Here is an 18,099-nt window from a genome sequence, read left to right as displayed (position 1 = left end):
TTTATCCTCTTTTTAGTGACAAGTTACACCATTTGTGCTTTTTAGCTAGACACACAAAGGAATTTATTCCTTGGAACTCAGATGCCATTTTAATTGTCTATACTCAGAACTCAGATTACCAAAGATGCTCCATTGCTGGTGCAGCAAAAAAATCTAATTTTTCTTGCTCCTCGTTACGCACATATGCACCTCTGCTTTCAGCAGCTGTCTTTTTATCTCATGAAGGACAGAGTAGACATTATTCCACCCACCTTGTCTGTTGGCTTAATGCGTTTGCAGCATGTACCTCATCAGTTGTCAGTGAAATACAGGGAAGGCCTGAATATTTTCCATTCTGCTCCCTGCTCCTGCCTTTCCCAAGACATCATATGGTAGACAAGATCAGGGCCCACAGAGGGTGCAAAGGTGCCTCTCTCAGCGTGCTTGCACTGCCCATTGCTCAGGCACTGATTCTGCAGCAGCGAGATGACTCTTCCCAGTGGTGGAGTGGGAGATCAGTCCACCCTGTTGAAACTATTGGCTTTTTTATACAGTATGGTCACTAAGTCAGGTCTTGGGTGTGAAAAAGAACATGACTATCTGGCGCTGTCATGACAACTGGGATGGATACCTGTCATCCTACCACAGAAAATTTTGGAGTGAGTGATTTCTGGTGTTAGAAGGATGTAGCTCTCCTCCTTCCTCAACAAGTACCAGGTTGACAGAATTAAAGTGACATTTGGCCTCTTTCTCTGGAGAATCAATATTTAAATACAATATAAAAAATGGAAGACTCTTTTTACAGAAAGGAATAAGATTTTGTCTTCTGGAAATCCTATAAAATAATGGTGATTAGGGTACTTTCTTTCACCTCATGTTTGAATTTTCTCACCTGGAGGCACGAGGAAGATCCAGGTCTCCTATGCAGTGGTCTAACCAGTGCCAGCAATGGGATTTGAGGGTCCAGTCATTTTTTTTTTTTTAATTGAGACACGGGAATAAACTGTTCTTGATTTTTAAGAGGACCTTCTATTCCTCAGACCCATATCTGTGTCTTATTTCTCATGTCACCTAAACTGCAGAATCCACAGTGCCATCTCATTGCTGTGGCTCAAGCTGTGACACTGGAAGGAGAGAGGGAAGAACAAACTGGGCCAGAAACAGAGGGACCAAAATGGTCTGTGTACTGCTGATTCTTGCTTGGGGTAGCACTTGGCACTGTAACTGCTGGATAAAATATGCAAGCAGGTCCCCACTGCTGAGCTGATTCACTTTCTAGTGGGAAAGTTTAAGCCGCTCCCCTGGAGGCAGGCCCTGAGCATTTCCAGGCTCCTTGCTATGAAACCACAAACCAACACCTGGGCAGACATAAAGTGTCCTCACTGCCCACACTGTCTGCTTATGGTGTGTTACCCAGACTGGAGTAACCAGTGGGGTTTTCCTCTGAGGTGCAGTCTGAGGGACTCTGCCAGCTCTAATGACCTGGAGATACTGATGGGGAAAGGGGGGGGGGGGGGGGGGGGGAGCATGCTCATGTTGTTCTGGCCCCAAAATCTGAAGCAAGGAAGCATTAGACCCTTTACTTTGAAGCAATCAAACCAGAGTTTTCTCAGGATTCACTCAGACTTAGTAATATTTGCTTTAAACTTAGAATGCTTGAAATTTTAAATACTTGGATATCAATGGACTGTTACTTTTTTTGGAAAAAACCTTGGTGGAAAAAAAGCCTCAGTGGAAAAAAACCTCAGGCTATCCCTTCTTCTAGAAAAAACATTAACTATCACAGATAATGTAATAGGCAGAGAAGTCACTGCAAATTTTTCAGGTATGTTGCATGATAAACAAAAGAAGTAGGCGTCCAACCACTTTCACAGGTTTCCTTGGTTTCTTATGACTCTTATGATCACAGGCAAAAAAATTCAGCAGTGATTGTAAAATATGTCATCCCAAATGTATTTTTCAAGTTTATTTGTAGTTTAGCATTTTTTCATGGGAGCTAAAAGGCGTCTGAAAAGTTTAAGATAATATAAATTTATATGTATGTATATGCACATGTGTATGCAGAGCTAGAGGCTAATGTGAGTCTGAGTGAGAAAGAATGAAAGAAACAATATCAGAGAGTTTCTGGAAGTGTAAATAATCTGTGCCATCTAGCTTACTGCAAAGGAGAAAAAAATCAGATTGTTTCTCCTTCTGTGAGCAGACAAATTACAGAATCCTTTATTTTCTTTATGAAAAGTGTTTTGAATATCTGATATAGTTTGAAGCTGGCTCCCTGCCAAGTCTCCAAACCTTACCACCAGAAGTCCTCCCCCCCCCCCCCAAACCTCAGGGAGAAGAGGGAGAAAACAACCAACTAAGAAAAACCCGAAACGAGAGAGACAGCTAAAGTGATATATATAAATATATTTACACTTATATATACAATTTAAAATATATACAATTTTTACAAGGGAAGGGGAAGGGGAAAGGGGAAGGGAACAAAACCAAAATAAAATATATATATATATATATCCCAAATCAGTAGCTCGATATCTAGTAACTAAAGAGTTAGCAAAGGAAATATATCACCACTCTCCTTGGGACAACCGAGAGTTGCTCCGGGACGATCGCCGGCAACCTCCGTCTCCCAAGGTCGACAAGGCCTTACCAGGCCTCGCTCCCCAACACGGCAGACTCAACAGCAGGGAACCTGCACCTCCAAGCCGCCGGAAGGAAAGAGAACCAAGGCCTCTCCTCCTTTCTTCTTATAGTCTGGTTTACGTAAAAATCGTAGGGAATACTGGGTAAATCTGGACCCTTCCTTGGTTACAAACTGGTCACCAAGGAAGGCCTAGCCCAAACCACCACAATATCCTTATCTAAATCTAAAGTAGCATTACTCAAAAAGTAGGAAATAAGCAGAAGACATATACAGAAGCAGAAGGCTACATTACATGTATTGGTTTACATCTTTCTGGGCTCCCTGTGACCTTTTGGAGAGGACCTAACTCATCTGTTACACATCTATGATTTAGAGATGAGAACTCTTTTACCCAAACTTTCAGACCATTGCAATTCCAGTTATTAATAACTTTTATCCTAATTAAATATGCATTTTTTCTGGAACAAAGGCAAAAATTTTGACTATTAATTACATATAATAACTAATTTTTTATTTGCTTCTTCACGGTCTCATTTTTTCCAGTGAATAAGCTTTGAATAAATTTACCCACATTTGAGTTCTTTGAAAAATTGATATAAAAAAATGACACATGCAATTACTTAGAATACACGCACATGAAAATAGTCCTTTGTGAATAAAGTGACATCATTTTAATATAATACCATTTATATGCTGTGCATTGGTAAGCTTAAAATTAAAAATGCTGCAAAATCTCCATGGAAGGAGAAATTTTTGTTAAAGTTGAATTGATATTCATTCTTCAGAACTAATTGTATATTCAACTTAAAGAAATCTTACGCTCAAAATCATGAAATTATGTATCATATGTGATTACACCAAGCAACAATCAGATATAATTCATAATGTTTTGCTTCTGCATGCACCTTCTGAGGTGGTTTTCAGGTTAAAATATCACATATGCAAAAAAATGATCTAAGTAGCAAGGAATGAAACAAGCAGGGGGATCCAGCCTCCCATTTCTCTGCAACAGGAGGGGCTGAGACCTGGGCTGGGGGCAGGTGGGGGTCCCTGGATGCCTTCAGCAGCTGATCCCATCCACCAAAGACAGATGCTTCAACTTCAGGTGGACTGGAACCCTAACCAACAGCTTAAGAAAATAGTTTCTTCCTTATTTGCCTTATTTACCGGTGAGTTGGCATTTGGAATACAAACCAAGAAAACTCTGTAGACAAACGAGTATTCTGACTATAAATTATTGTTCTAGCACATGAACACTGTAGAATTACAGTATCTGTTTATGCAGGAAGCAAGATATGCATTTAATATTAAAGTGGTTCCAAGATCCCCTTTACATGATAATTTATACATATGCATTATAAAACTGTTTACCATTCTTAGCTCTGTAAATTTGCATGAATGCAACCTAAATATATTGTAGAGTAATTAATTCTTAAATATAAGTACATAAGAGGTTTTGTATTTTTTTTTTTTTGTTTAATTTCAGTGTCTGCTGGTTCCTTTCTCTGTAAACATTACACTTAGAGTGTCAGGCTGGAGGAAGAACACAGTAGTACCATGCAGGAGTATTACTTATTTGAGCAGGCAATTTTAAATGATAAAAACATATTTTTGTTGCAAGATATGACAGGCTCTTGGGTTCAAGACATGGCTTCTTATGCACAACAAGCATATAACAGAACTTTTTTTTTAATGTATAGACCTAATTTACACAGTAATGAGAACTAGGGCCTAGGCCACAGTTCTGTCTTGTGCAAACCCAGCCTTTCTCAAGTTGTCCCTACAAATGTGTGTGCAGGGGCAGCTGTGCTTGGCCTGGCCACCAGCGCTGTGGTTCCCTTCTCTCCAGATTTATTGGATGTGTTTCAAGTGCCTTTGAAAATGTGTGCCTGGTGTACCAGAGGTATAAAAAGTCAGATTCGAGTTGTGGAGACTCCTGTTTAAGTGTCCTGTCTCACAGCACTGCTTCTATTAAAAATGTTTGTCAAAGACTGTAGAATATCTACCTACACATAATACTACTACACTGTCATCTACTTGTTCCCCTACCAAGACATGAGCAAAATTAATTAAACGTATTTTTATTTTGGTCCTGTTTAAAGAGAAGTCCAGAGGAGGGCCATGAAGATGACCAGAGGGCTGAAGCACCTCTCTTATGAAGATAGGCTGGGAGAGTTGGGGCTGTTTACCCTGGAGAAGGCTCCAGGGAAAACTTCTAGCAGCCTTTCAGTACCTAAAGTGAGACTACAAGAAAGCTGGAGAGGCATTTTTACAAATCCTAGTGATAGGACAAGGGGGGAATGGCTTTAAACTGAAAGAGGATAGCTTTAGGTTAGACATTAGGAAGAAATTCTTTACTGTGAGGGTGGTGAGACACTGGAACAGGTAGTCTAGAGGAGCTATGGATGCCCCATCCCTGGCAGTGTTTAAGGCCGGGCTGGATGGGGCTTTGAACAACGTGGTCTAGCGGGTGGCATCCCTGACTGCGGCAGGGGCTTGGAACTAGATGGTCTCTAACGTACCTTCCAACCCAAACCATTCTATGATTCTATGATTCCCATGCCCCCAGCCTGACCCAGCATGGGTAAGCTAAGTAGGACAGAGCAGTCCTGATGGAAAACAGCCGCTCACCTGGAAAAGTTAACAGCCTCGTGAGAGATACTGAGCAGCTCCAGAGAAGCCCGCTTATGGTCTCCCCTCTTACAACAGAGGGAATAAATCCCTTCCTGCCTCCCTTTAATGGGATCTAGGAACTAGGAAAAAACAAAATACACGTTGTTTTGTGGTTTTTGTCGTGTGTGGTTTTTTTTTTTTTTCCCCCAGTGGAACGTGGTCGGTATCTGGCTCTGCGCGGTGCTGGAGCCCGGAGATGGGTTCAGGATCCACGCACTCTCCCCGCAGCCGCCACCGGGTGTCAGCAGCGGCGCTGGGCTGCGGGATCCCTGCCACCAGAGACGGGGAGAGGGAAAAAGGATTAATGCCTTCCGAGCAACTTCTTTCCCCTTGTGTCACAGAGGTGTTTTGTAGGTCGAAAGATAAATATTTGTGTTTTCTGAGTCAGCTTCGCCTGTGGTGGATAAAGGGCTCAATAAATCCTCTTGTCTGTCCAATAAAGAAAACAGTGCTTCATGCTCGTGTGACATCACAAATATTTGCCAGGTCCACCTGCAGGCCATCAGTGTGCAGTTGTGCCCTTCAGCCTCTCGTTTTCAAATAGAATTTGAAAACACTGATTATCAACACTGATTTTTCATTGTGCATATGATGGATATTAACTGGTGGCTGGAAACCTGCTTGCTTTCACTTGAACAGTTTCCGTGTCTCCTACATTGCACCACTATTGTGCTATGAGGTTAACAGATACCAACAGAAAGGAAGGAGGCCACATGTTTAAACAAAAAGGGGCTGTCTTGGAAAGGCTGGGATGAATGCGTCTTCTTGCAGGACATAGATTTAGGCAAAATATTAAGCTGTTTTCCCTTCACATTAGATTATGTCAACAAACATTTTGTAAATATAGGTCACCCACTGTTATTTGATATCTAGTTGGAAATGTGATGGCTGTCCTTATATATGAGGTAGTGTCCTTTGTTCAGGAGACACTATGAGTCTAAAGGGCAATATGTCTGCAGTAAATAATGCTTCTTATTCTAGGAACTGTTTATTCAGAGTAACAGGAATACTTCTGAATTATTATCCAGACCTGATGCTCTGTGTCATCTGGCCCTTCTTATGTCATCTCCCCCTCTTTTACCTTGCTGAGTTGTTCAACAATGATATGCCTTTAACAGTAATAAGAAATATAAATCTGTATTACCCATATAGATATACCTGTCCTCCATGAGAACCCTCAGTAGTTCTTCTTTCTGTAGAGTAACAAGGTGTCACACAAGAAATGTATCTTCATGTCATTTTTTTTTACTCATTTCTTCCTGCTTTTCTGCTACAGGAAGTAGTAAATAGAAGCTTTCTGGTACAGCCATCCCTCTCTAATCCAGTCACTTAGGTAACCAGTGACTTCAGGTGCCTCTGTGTCTCCAAACATTTTTACTACAAAGTCTGGATTTCTTCTATTTCTGAGTTTAAAAAAAAAGAGAAAAAATAGAGAGAGATATCTCCATCTCACATATTAATTAAAACTTTCAAGTAGAATTGCTTAAATCTCATTTTCACCTCTCTGTATAAGTTTCTCATTGTTGCCGGCCTCTCCAACAGACCTCATTATCCTGGAGGTTTCTTAAAGTTCCAGCCAGAGGATTAGTTTGATTTTTCAGAGAAGTCTAGCTTTGGCCAAAACAAACCCAACAGCAGTAGTAACAATAACTTAAAAAAAAGAAGAAAAGGAAATTTGTGATCTCTGTGTTTGAGCACAAGACCTCAGCCACTAAATGAATAAACAGAATGAAAGGGGAAAAAAATTAAAAATTCTTCTGCTTCTTTTACACTTGTATGATTCTAAGCAAAAAAAAATATTTTATTTCATCTCCTTTTGATCTTGAAGAACGCTTTTTCAATGTTCCAGATTGCCATAATTGCATCCTGACTTCCCTGAAAGTTTGTCCAATTATCAGTTCTGAAAGCTGAGGGTGCATTATATAGGCAACACACAGTTTCAGCTAGCTAAGAAAAAAAGAGAAGTTGATCTTGGATCCAGTGCTATATGGAGGTGTTTCTGGGATACCTTAGCACCGGGCAAGAGGAATAAAAGGCAGTTTTGAAGCTGCCATTGAACTCTGAATCTCAACAGCACATCTGAATGATGGTTCCAGTGTATCTTCATTTACTTTCTTGGGAAAGGATTTGTTTACAACTCTTAACATGCATGTGCTGATTACACATGCCACTTCATGCAGTTTAATATATATCAAAATCAATGGGCATTGGAACAGACATAAAAACTTGGCATAAACTTGATGACTCAAGTGGTTTAAAAATGGGATAAATTTATTAATCCTTCAGGACAATTAATTTCTGCTCCTTATTTGTTGAGCATCTGCTCTAATCACAGTAAGTGAACTTACCATATTCCTGAATTGCTATACCTTTGTTTTGAAAAAACTATGATTTCCAACTGCTGACACACAGTGAATTCTGGAACTCTGACATCTAATATGTGCAGTACAACTTGGAGACTGCGTTCCTCGGCAGTTCTCAGTTATCTAATAGGTGCTGAATCCTCTGGCCCCTATGTGTAGGTATAGGTATGGCCCTGACAGTCGTTACCTTTGCTACATTTTGGCATCAGTTCAAAAGACACCAGAATAAGATCTTTTAAAAGCTGAGTAAATCAGAGTGCCAGTGGAACAGTAACTAAACATGTATGCAGGCACTTGAACATGAGTGACCTTCTTTAGAACACCTGGAGTGCCTGCTGAAGTCAGCAAGACTAATGTTAAGATGGTGGGCTACAAATTCTTAGGAAAAAGCAAAACCCCATTCTTCTAAGCTTCTAAAACACAGTCTAAGTCTAACAAATGCCTTGTAGATTTCACTCAGGAGTTAGAAGGTTTAAATATTTCTGAGGTGATGCCCTAATTGCTGCACAGCTGCACAGGCACATAGACATCCTTATTATCTATTCATTGCTGTCTTAAACTTGTATTTGCCTAAAATAGATTGGATTCTCTTCTTTTCTGTTATACCTTTTTTTTCCTTTGTGACTTTAATTTGATTTTGTTTGTTCATATAATTTTTTTTTATTTCTTCATACTTTGGTTACAATTTTCCTCATGATTTCCCCACTCATATTGAGTCTTCCTTCCTTACTCTTCCTTCTAGAGTTGATCTCCCCCTGAAACTGACAGCAGTGTTCACCCTGTTTTCACACATGAGAGATACTGAGTGTCGTTCTTAAAGTTACTGGCTCGAATTACTGGGAAAGTTGTTTCAACCTTGCCACCCAGAAGGACTGGTTGAGTGATCTGTGTTTGTGCTGACTTTCAGTTACCATATTACATTGATTAGAAATATAGTTCTCTTGAATGTCAAGGGAGACCTACTTTCCCCTTTCCTCTGTATATGCATTGCTTGCAGCAAGAGTATGATGACTTTTTAATAGGATATGTTGTTGTCATTGTTTAGATAACTAATACTGCAGTAGCGTGAAAGAAAGAGAACAGAGTTCAGTTGCTTTCAAATTTATTTTTTTTTCCATTGACAAACAGCAAAATATTGTACATTCACAGCATGAGAAAAAGGAAATAATAAATACAATCAATGCAGATGATTAATGCTCTTCACTGAGAGTTAACAATGACTTTTGCACAGGATAAGAACTCGATTGTCCTGTAGCAACCTAGTTCTTTAAGATAGATGAAAATGTGCATTGAGTGTATGGAGGGAATGAAAGCACCTAGGATGTCATATGACACTGAGATTCTGAACTCCTTAAGCCAGAGCTGCCAAAAGCCCTTAGACCAAGTGCTTTCAGAGAAACAAAATTCCTGTCGGCATCAGCATTTTCCACTGCCAAATGGTTCAAGTTTTGTAACAAGTCTTGAAGAAAAAGGTTCTTTTTGCTCCCAGACACTTGAGGCTGTCACACTGCTCAGTTATGACACGGCCATTGAGACAAAAAGAGCCACAAAAGTTCTGCACAACAGCATAGTGGCAAACAGTGCCTGACTGCACCATTACAAGTGGAGCTGCACAGAACATCCAAAAGCCACTGGGTTTAAAATGCTGCTGTTACTGTGGCCCTTGCAAAACAGGCCTGAAATTTACAGTTGATCAAGGATGGCATTTTAGGAGCTCTTTCAGCCTGGAAGAGAATTAGTAGAGATGTAATAGCCGTGAATATCATTCTACTGTTTCAGGCCTCAGTGGGCTATTCAAACAGTGGCAAACCCCCAGGAGGATGTAACAATTCTTTCCTGTCCCAAATCTTCTTCATCCTTTCACTTCCCCTTCTCCCATCTTACCTGATATAGACACTGCTGTTCCTGGGGCAAAACACTACCCTGTAGCATTGTCTTGAGCGGGAGTGGCAAGAGATATGACACTTTATAAAGTACTGGCAAAGTGCAACCCTGTGTGTGATCTCCTCTTAGGACCATCAGAGGTTTCCAGGAGTGTTACAAGACCAGGGCAGGAACCAGATTCCAAAGAGCTGTTTTGTTTTTTTAATATATTTCAAAAGGAATAACCTTTAAAATGTTTTCCACAGCCTCCTTACACTGACCTGTGAACAGGGGGAGTAAGGGGCAGTAGTCTAACACCAGTATGAGCAGTTTGCACTCAAAGTGATTACAGGATTTAGATTCATGACCTATGAAATTCATGAAGCCTTGAGGAAAGCCTTTGTCCACAGATAATTTCAGCTCATCCACAAGCTGGTTATCAACTTTATTCATCCTCTTTGATTTACATAGACACAGGAATAAAGGATGGCTCAAATAAGAAGGACTGCAAAAGAGTCATAATTTTATTGGACTAAATTATCCCTAAAATGAATAAATATTTAAATGTGAGCAATCATATTGCAGCCACACACATTAGATGTTTATTGCCCAGTGCTGACCTTGTTTTCGCACTATTTTTCTTTTTTATTGTCCTTTGTAGCTCTTTGATGATGTTATTTTCAGTTCATTTCATATGGCTCTTTTTTTGCTGTTCATGAATTGTCAGAGAATAATGGGACAATTCTTCAGCAATTACACTGAAATGAGCACAACAATGCCCTGGTTATGTATCCTATTTCAGTACACATGAGCACTGCATGCCATCTTTTTCCCCAAATTTCCAATATATGAAACTTTAATAAAGTTATTATTCAACATTAGGTTAGACTACTGACACCAATGAATTCCTTTTAATTTTTCAGTATACAGCCCAGATGGGGCATCAGTGCATTCTTCAGTCAGGCCAGATAAGATCTAAATCACAGAGGGGTTAGGGTGCTGAAAATCAATCTGCTCAAGCCATTCTTTCTGTTTTGTAATTCTGTGACTGTCTAGTGACAAAGCTGTCAAGTAGAAGCAACAACGTGTTTCACTAGCACTGCTTGCTGAGCGCCCTGAAATTCAGTGATTGCAGGTCCCACTGGCATCTTTCTGCAGGTAAAGTTTGCAGTTCACAGCACCCATAATTGTTTTTCTGAGGTGACAGAAGCACATTTTGCAGCTGTCCTTTTCTTAAAAATCAGACTTTTTTAAAATTCCTATACATAAAGAACAAAGCCTTCTGGGCTTGTATGTTTTCTTTCTTGTGAGACCTAGGAAAATCATTGGGTAGCAGCAGCAAAGAACACAAATCCTGTTTCCTTTAGGTATGTAAGAGAACTGAGATGCAGTCTTTCCTTTAGAAATCGGAGGGAGTTAGATACCCAACTTTCCATTACAGCTTAGTTGTCTTCCACAAAGTGTATGTTTTTTGCTCAGAAAAACAATCTTAGAAAAACATACCCTATGGAAAGAACTACTTCAATAAAACAATATCTTTTATTAAGAAACAAAATCCTGAAAACATCAGTCACATTGAGAAAAGTTCTAATTTATTTTTCTTAAAATATCGCCTTCAGCGATCGCCTATCACAGAGCTAGAAATGGAGGTTGGAATCAAACAGGTAGACTAGATAACTGAGTAAAAATGTAAAAATGGAGTTGCTTCTTAATCTCTGTCAATGTTATATAAAATCCATTGATTTATGATGTCAACTTCTTGTGATAACAGAATCCCCCCCTTGTACAATCTCTCTTGTAAAACATTGAATAAACTGTTCAGAGGCATCCATAACTAAAGGTGTAATCACCTAGTACAACCACACTGGCCTGAACTGAACGTTTCTATTTGTGGGCAGTTGTATGTGTTTTCCCAGGTAACTTACTGGGAATTCTGGAGTGAGAAGTTGTCTCCTCGTGGAGAAAAAGCATCTTGATGACCAAAGTTGATGTTTTCATTCATCTTCTGGTTTCACCCTTCTTGCAGTTGCATATGTTGAGGATTGCTTGTGCCTTGGACTTACTTGAGTATGTGTAGATGTTACTATTAGATGCAAAGATCAAAATGCCTAAAAGGTTCCCACATTTAGATGCAGTCTCTTAACTCAGTTAGGTACTTATTTAGTCTTTAGGCTAAATTATTTAAAACTTCTTTTGGTCTCCACAATAGCATTTTGAGGTCTTAGTCATTGAAATGATTTGAAAAATACTTTTATTTCTTCTCATTTATTTTTTTTTTTTTTTTATTCCTATTTTTTTTTTTTTTTTTTTTTTTTTTTTTTTTTTTTTCATTTCCATTGTTAAACATATTTTATGAGCTATTTGGGATATTTCTGTGTCATGCTGAAATGTCCAGAAGTTTGTGTAGATACTGCATATTTAGGTGTCTAGATATCAAATAACAAACTTAGGAGGCAGAGAGAAGCCTTGCCCTTATGTCACTTGGGCATCTGAACTGTCTACTTCAAAAATTCTGGAGTTGACAAGTTATTAGAAAGCTTTTAAATTTAATGTTTTTAAATATAAAACATTTAAACATAAAGCATTTAAATGCGGAGTTTAATTTTTCAAGCTCTCATTTATCATGTCATATTATTTAATTATCATAATACATATGAGCATACTTCATAATTTACTTTATAATTTGAGAGGAATGATGGTTGGTGTTCTAGATAGGGCATCAGATGTGGATCAAAAGAGTTAGGTTCTGTATGTCTCTTTTTGTCTCAGGTCATCCTTTTTCGGGGACACTGTCATGGGGAGTGCGTGAAATTCATAGAATCACAGAATGGTTTGGGTCAGAAAGGACCTTTAAAGAACATCTAATTCAACCCCCCAGCAATGAGCAGGGACATCTTCAACCAAACCAGGTTGCTCAAAGCCTCATGGGGGAACCACAATTTCTCTGGGAAACCTCTTGCAGTGCCTCATAATAAAAAATGTCTCCCTTATATCTATTCTGAATCTACCCCATTTAAGTTTAAAATTCCCACCTTTCTCTTGAAATTGAATGAGATTTCTGAACTCTAAATTCCTAGCTAAGTAGATTCTAATTTATTATGTGAGGTAGTGAACACAATGAGACATTCAACTCAGAGGGGCCATTTAAACTTGACGTAAACAGGGGAAAAAAACTCAGCCCTAAAATGATCCTATAAAATGTGAGATACTAATGTAGAAATGGATAATTCTTTAAGGGTTTGTCCCTCCCTTGATTTTACATTATTTTCCCTCCGTTAGTCAAATTTGCTATTAAAAAAATCAGATTCAAATAGGGAAAATACCTATGTTTTTCAGTGCATTTCTTTCATTAACCACAGCTGCTCTCCCACAGCCAGTTCTTCAGTGCTTTTGCACTGCCATTGATCCATATTGTTTCACATCAACTACTCATGTAACAATATGGTCTTCCTGTTAAAAGAATATCTTTCTAGACAATGGTTCCATGGGTTCCTGGTTTATTTTTTTGTTTGGTTGCTTTTGTTTGTTTGGGTTTTTTCAAAGAAACAAAATATGCCATGGGTTGGATTTATTTTGTGTGGCAAACTTTTAAACCTCCTCAATATCTTCTGACCTGTCAAAGGAGAAAACTTCTCTTCAGGTGGGACAGATTTGCGCTGATTAGATTTGTCATGTTATTTTCAGTTGAAGTTTGACTGTGTAGGAGTTACATAAAAAACAGTGAAAATCTCAGATGTGAATTCAAACACTATTCCCTTGAATGCAGCTGCTAAAAAATCCCCATGGATACAGTTAGCCTTGCTTCTAGCACAGTAGTCAGATTGCCATTCTCTCTGTGTTCTTAGGGAGAGTGAGTCAAGCCATTTAATAGCTGTAAAAAAGCCTGAGAATTAAAAAGGTCCCTGGGTTATTTCATGCTATGAAATATTCATTTTTTGAATCAGATTTGTCAGTACCAGTGGTACAGATGATCAGCATATGCATCAGCATCACTGCAGAGCCATATTTTCTTTAGAGCACAGTACTTTTTGGAGAGATCCAGCTCTGATGGATACACTGAGCAGGGTCAAACCATTCTCTCTGAGTTGGTGGAAACAGCAGGGAGCATGAAGTAACAAGCCAATACTAAATGCCCCTGAAAATGAATCACTTCATGGGCTTCATCTTAGCAAGTCAGCGTCCATGGAGACTGTGGATAGAACAACAACAGATGGACCTTAAAGACCTTGGTGTTTCTGTTAGCAGATGCAGCTGTTGCCAACTCTGACAGAATTACAGACTTTGAGGTACAATTGGTGTTTGCTTCCAGAAAGTCTTGGCTTGTTAGATCTACACTCTAGGTCACAGAAGGAAGGGAAAATGGTCCAAGAACTACAAGCAAAAAGAGGGTCTGTATGTTTTTGCTTATGACAGATTCAGTTCCTAGTCAGTTTGCTTCTTGATTAAACTACATAAACATTCTATGAGCATTAAATAGGGCCATTATTAAGGTAAGTTGGTTCAGGAGCAAGCCAGGTGTCCGCCGTTCTAAAGCTGGAAGGTTCAGAATTCATGGAAAAGCTTGTTGCCTTTCCTCCTTTCCCTCCAAAAGTATTAGCTCTCATAAAGCAGAAATTATAGATGGTATTAATGCAATGCCTTGGCCATTCATTTGGTACATCCAGACATTAATGTAATACTGATTAAACTAAGAGTCCCTTCTTGCTCCTGCAGTTCCCCCAGATCTTTCACCTGTCTTTTTTCTTCAATATAAGGTCTGTATCTTTTGTCAGTGTGAGTGGTGCAGGGTCCAAGATTAGCAACTTTTTCTGTGGTGAACCCCATTTTGAGACTGATCGAGCTTCCATTTGCTCTGCCATAAATCAAGAGTAAATCAATGTGTATTAGTAGGACTTATCACACTGGATCCAAACTGATGAAGGATGAAGAGAGTCAAGCTCCCTGTGTCCTATTTCTGGTGTGCATTCACCCTGCTATTTCTGGACCCTTCATTGCTCGTGTTTGACAGTGTCTTAAGCTTGTGAACATGATGGTCCAATTTACTGTCTTTTAAAATTGTCTCTACTAGACTAGAAAAAGAAGGGTGCTCATTGATTTCTGAGCTTTCTTTTACTCTTCGCTTCTGTTTTTGTTATTGAGCAGCTTTCACAGATGCAGCTTTCTTGAAAGTAAAGGAATTAGACTGTCAGCCAGTCTTTGCTTTAATGGATTGAGTTAGTGCCTTGTATCTGCAGTTTTCTCTTTAGAAAATTCATCTTTCTGAAATGCTCTGTGATTTTTCTGGGAGCACAAGCAAAAGCAGCTGGACATGGAGAACTATGGCATAGTACTTTGGCATAGTTTTTTGTTTTTTTTTTTTTTTCTTTTTTTTTCTAGAAAAAGAAAAAGATGCCCTATCTGGATGAAGAATGTGCAGTAACAGTGAAATATTTGCTCCAGAATGAATGATCTCAGGTGCTCTTCTAGCAGTTTCAGCTAAGCTCTGAAGTAGGGATCTTGACAGAAGGCTCTTGTAAACATTGGACAGTTTTGAAAAAATGACTCCAGGGTGCCTGCTTTTGCCATCGTCCATCATTAAAATGTAAATGAGGGGGGGAAAACATGTAAAAATTTTGCAGAACGTATCATAAAGTCCAGCCTCATGAGGATGTTAGTGTGTCTTCCACACCATAGATATTAGATGCAGTAAGGACTGCAGAGGATTAGCAACCAGGTGCTTGTTACAGACTCACATACATGTTACACAAGTAAGAAGGGAAAGCACAGGCAGTGAGGAGATGCTGAAGCAGCTGAAGCTGTGAATCACCTGTAATTTGAAGCTAACTTTATGTAGCTAACTTCTAAAATCTGGCCTAACCTAAGCTCTTTTAGACACATAATTAAGTGAATATATGAGGATATTTCCTCTACTGAGAAGAGATTGGAATATCTGTTTTGTTCAGTGCAAAAGTTCCCCGTTGTTAATATCCCAATATTTTCCACTTAAATTGAGAATTCAGGGCTGTAGTGGATTCACATGCTGGGTCCTGTCAAACACTTCATTCTCTCTGTCAGTCACAGAAAACTTCAGAGCCATGCCATCTATTCATAATACCATTTTTTTCATTTTGCTTTCTGAGTGGGTAAGAGAAAGTTACTAAAGTGTCAGATTTTTCATGTGTTTTGACCTACAGACACAAGTCAGCATCAGTATTGACTGCCATAAGACAAGGACAAAGACAGATGGAGGGAATTACTTTCTAGTGCTGAAAAAGGAATGTTTCCAGAATTCAATAAAAGTAATGTAATGTACCTGTGAAATTAGTTATTCAAAACAGAAAATCCATGTATTAAGGTTGCCTGTGAACTTTTTAAAATATGAAAATAGCTGATTTAGCAATAACATAGCAAACCCAATGTTTTTATCTATTCTGCCATTTTTTCAGAGCTCTTTTATGAGCTCTGTGGTACTAGCACTCATGGTGACACACTGCAAGGATTATTTCTGCATGTCATTCTAATAAAAAGTATTTTTTGGGTAATGATAGCCATAACACATGGACAAGACATTTGTACAAACCTCGTTACTTTGTGAGGGTTATGTCATCATAAAAATGAGGGACATTCAACATTTCTGATTCCTGAATGAACCAGGAGCATTGAAAAAAAGGTGTTTCATTGGTATTGCATGCTGTCTGACCCTTTAAACTGCAACTCCTTTCCAAGGTTGTTTTTAGGGTGGCATTATTGGATGCTATGTTGCCCTCTCTACCCTGAGGCTTTTCAAGACTATACCTGCATCTCCTAACAGGGAGATCTGTGTGGATTGCTTCCGTCTTTTGCTGTTGGTTTCACTAGTGTAGATTGCAGGCTGAAATACAGAAATACAGAACATAGGTCTTGATTTTTTGATTATCTATATGCTACAAAATTAATCCCTAGCTTGTTTATTTTATTTATTTATCTATTTATTTATTAATATTGGTTGACGAACAAACACTCGTGGTTGCATTTCTTGTTTTCAGCGTGAATCACTTCCCTTTTGTGTTCTACTCCTAACAGATTTTTCTGACAGCATCAAGGTGATAAGAAGCAAAGAAGATGCAGAATGACTCAGGTCATGCTTATTCCCTGATGCACTGCTACTTAGCTGGTTTTTAAACAGTAAATATCTGGTATCTGTCTTTCTATGAAAACTATGGGAAAAATTATAATTTTCTGTATAAGTAGGGGAAATACTTTTCATCTTCTAGGGGTGTTGTTCTTCAGTTTTTCAAAAATAAAAAGCTTGACCTTTAATAATGGCATCTTTTATTTGAGTCCCCCAGCCTACCTGAAGCTTATCCTCTTAATAGTGCACTCAGCATTGAGATATCCTCTGTTAAATGAACATGGCAAACTCTCACTTGAGCAGAAATACTGTAAAGCAAATATTGTTAAGGATCATTTGCTATGGAGAAAAGCTTATAGTAAGCACTCTGTTGCAGCTTAGTTTATTTTCCCCTTTTTCATGCTTTCATCTGAATTCTTTCCACTGAACTTTCTGGCTGAAGCTGAAAAACTTGTATGGCACAGACAATTCCACTTAAATTATACCTTGTAACTGTCTCAGTCTAGTCTGTCTCAAATCTCCACTAAAGTGGCTCCCAGGAGTTTCAAAAGTTAGTATGATTGAAAGAATATTATTATACCTGTCTTGCCCTTTAAGGAATGCAGTGTAAAGTAGATGTTAACAATGAGTTATTCGCCATAAATTCTCCAAGGATTCTAGTCTCTGACTGTTCTCTTGTCTTCTCCTGTACTTAGTTATCTCAAAATTTGTTCAGTTACAAATTCCTGCATGAAATTTGATCTTTACATTAATGTCAGTGTCATCGAATCCCAAATCCAATGTGTGAAAGAGGGAGCAAGTAAGCCAGATATGGCCTGGATGTCTTTTTTTTGCCTATTTTCCATTTAAATTTCTATTTCTCAAATGAGATGAAGGGTAATTGTGCACCATATATATTTGTTCATTAATACATGGTGTAGTAGTATTAATCATGGAAAAAAGAATAAACATTATTACAGATGAGCTTTTGAACAAGAGGCTGAAATTACATTGTCTTATATGGTCTTCATAACATTGTAGGTGGAATCATATCTTTGTCTTTTGAAAGTGGGATAGTAAAGAGGTGGTCCAATGAGATGCAAAAAGAGTGAATATATAAATGTGCGTAAGAACTATTGTCTCTTAAACTGCAAATGACTGCAAATACTGATTTTTCTGTAACTGTATGAAGTCAGTTATAGTATGAAAATCTGAAAGTAAAGGGGAAGTGAGAAACACAAACTGAAACAGAACGTCAAATTTTCCCCAGTGCAGAGTCACTGACAATGGTAGCAGTTACCGAGAAATAAAAAGCCTTTATGAAAACATCAATGTGCCTATTTAGGAAAATAAATATGCACTTAGGAGCTGAAGCTTAGCCAGCAGTTTCTGAAAAGTGTGTCCCATGGTCTGTGCAGTTCTCTGTCTGAGCAACTATGGCCTTCAACACGCAGTCAGAAGCATGGACAATTTCTCTACTCTGCTCCAGGCAGTTGCAGTAGTCCTCT

Source organism: Corapipo altera, unplaced genomic scaffold, assembly GCF_003945725.1.
Source record: "Corapipo altera isolate COAL_440 unplaced genomic scaffold, ASM394572v1 0, whole genome shotgun sequence".
Classification (NCBI taxonomy): Eukaryota; Metazoa; Chordata; class Aves; order Passeriformes; family Pipridae; genus Corapipo; species Corapipo altera.
Note: the sequence above shows the minus strand (reverse complement) of the source record.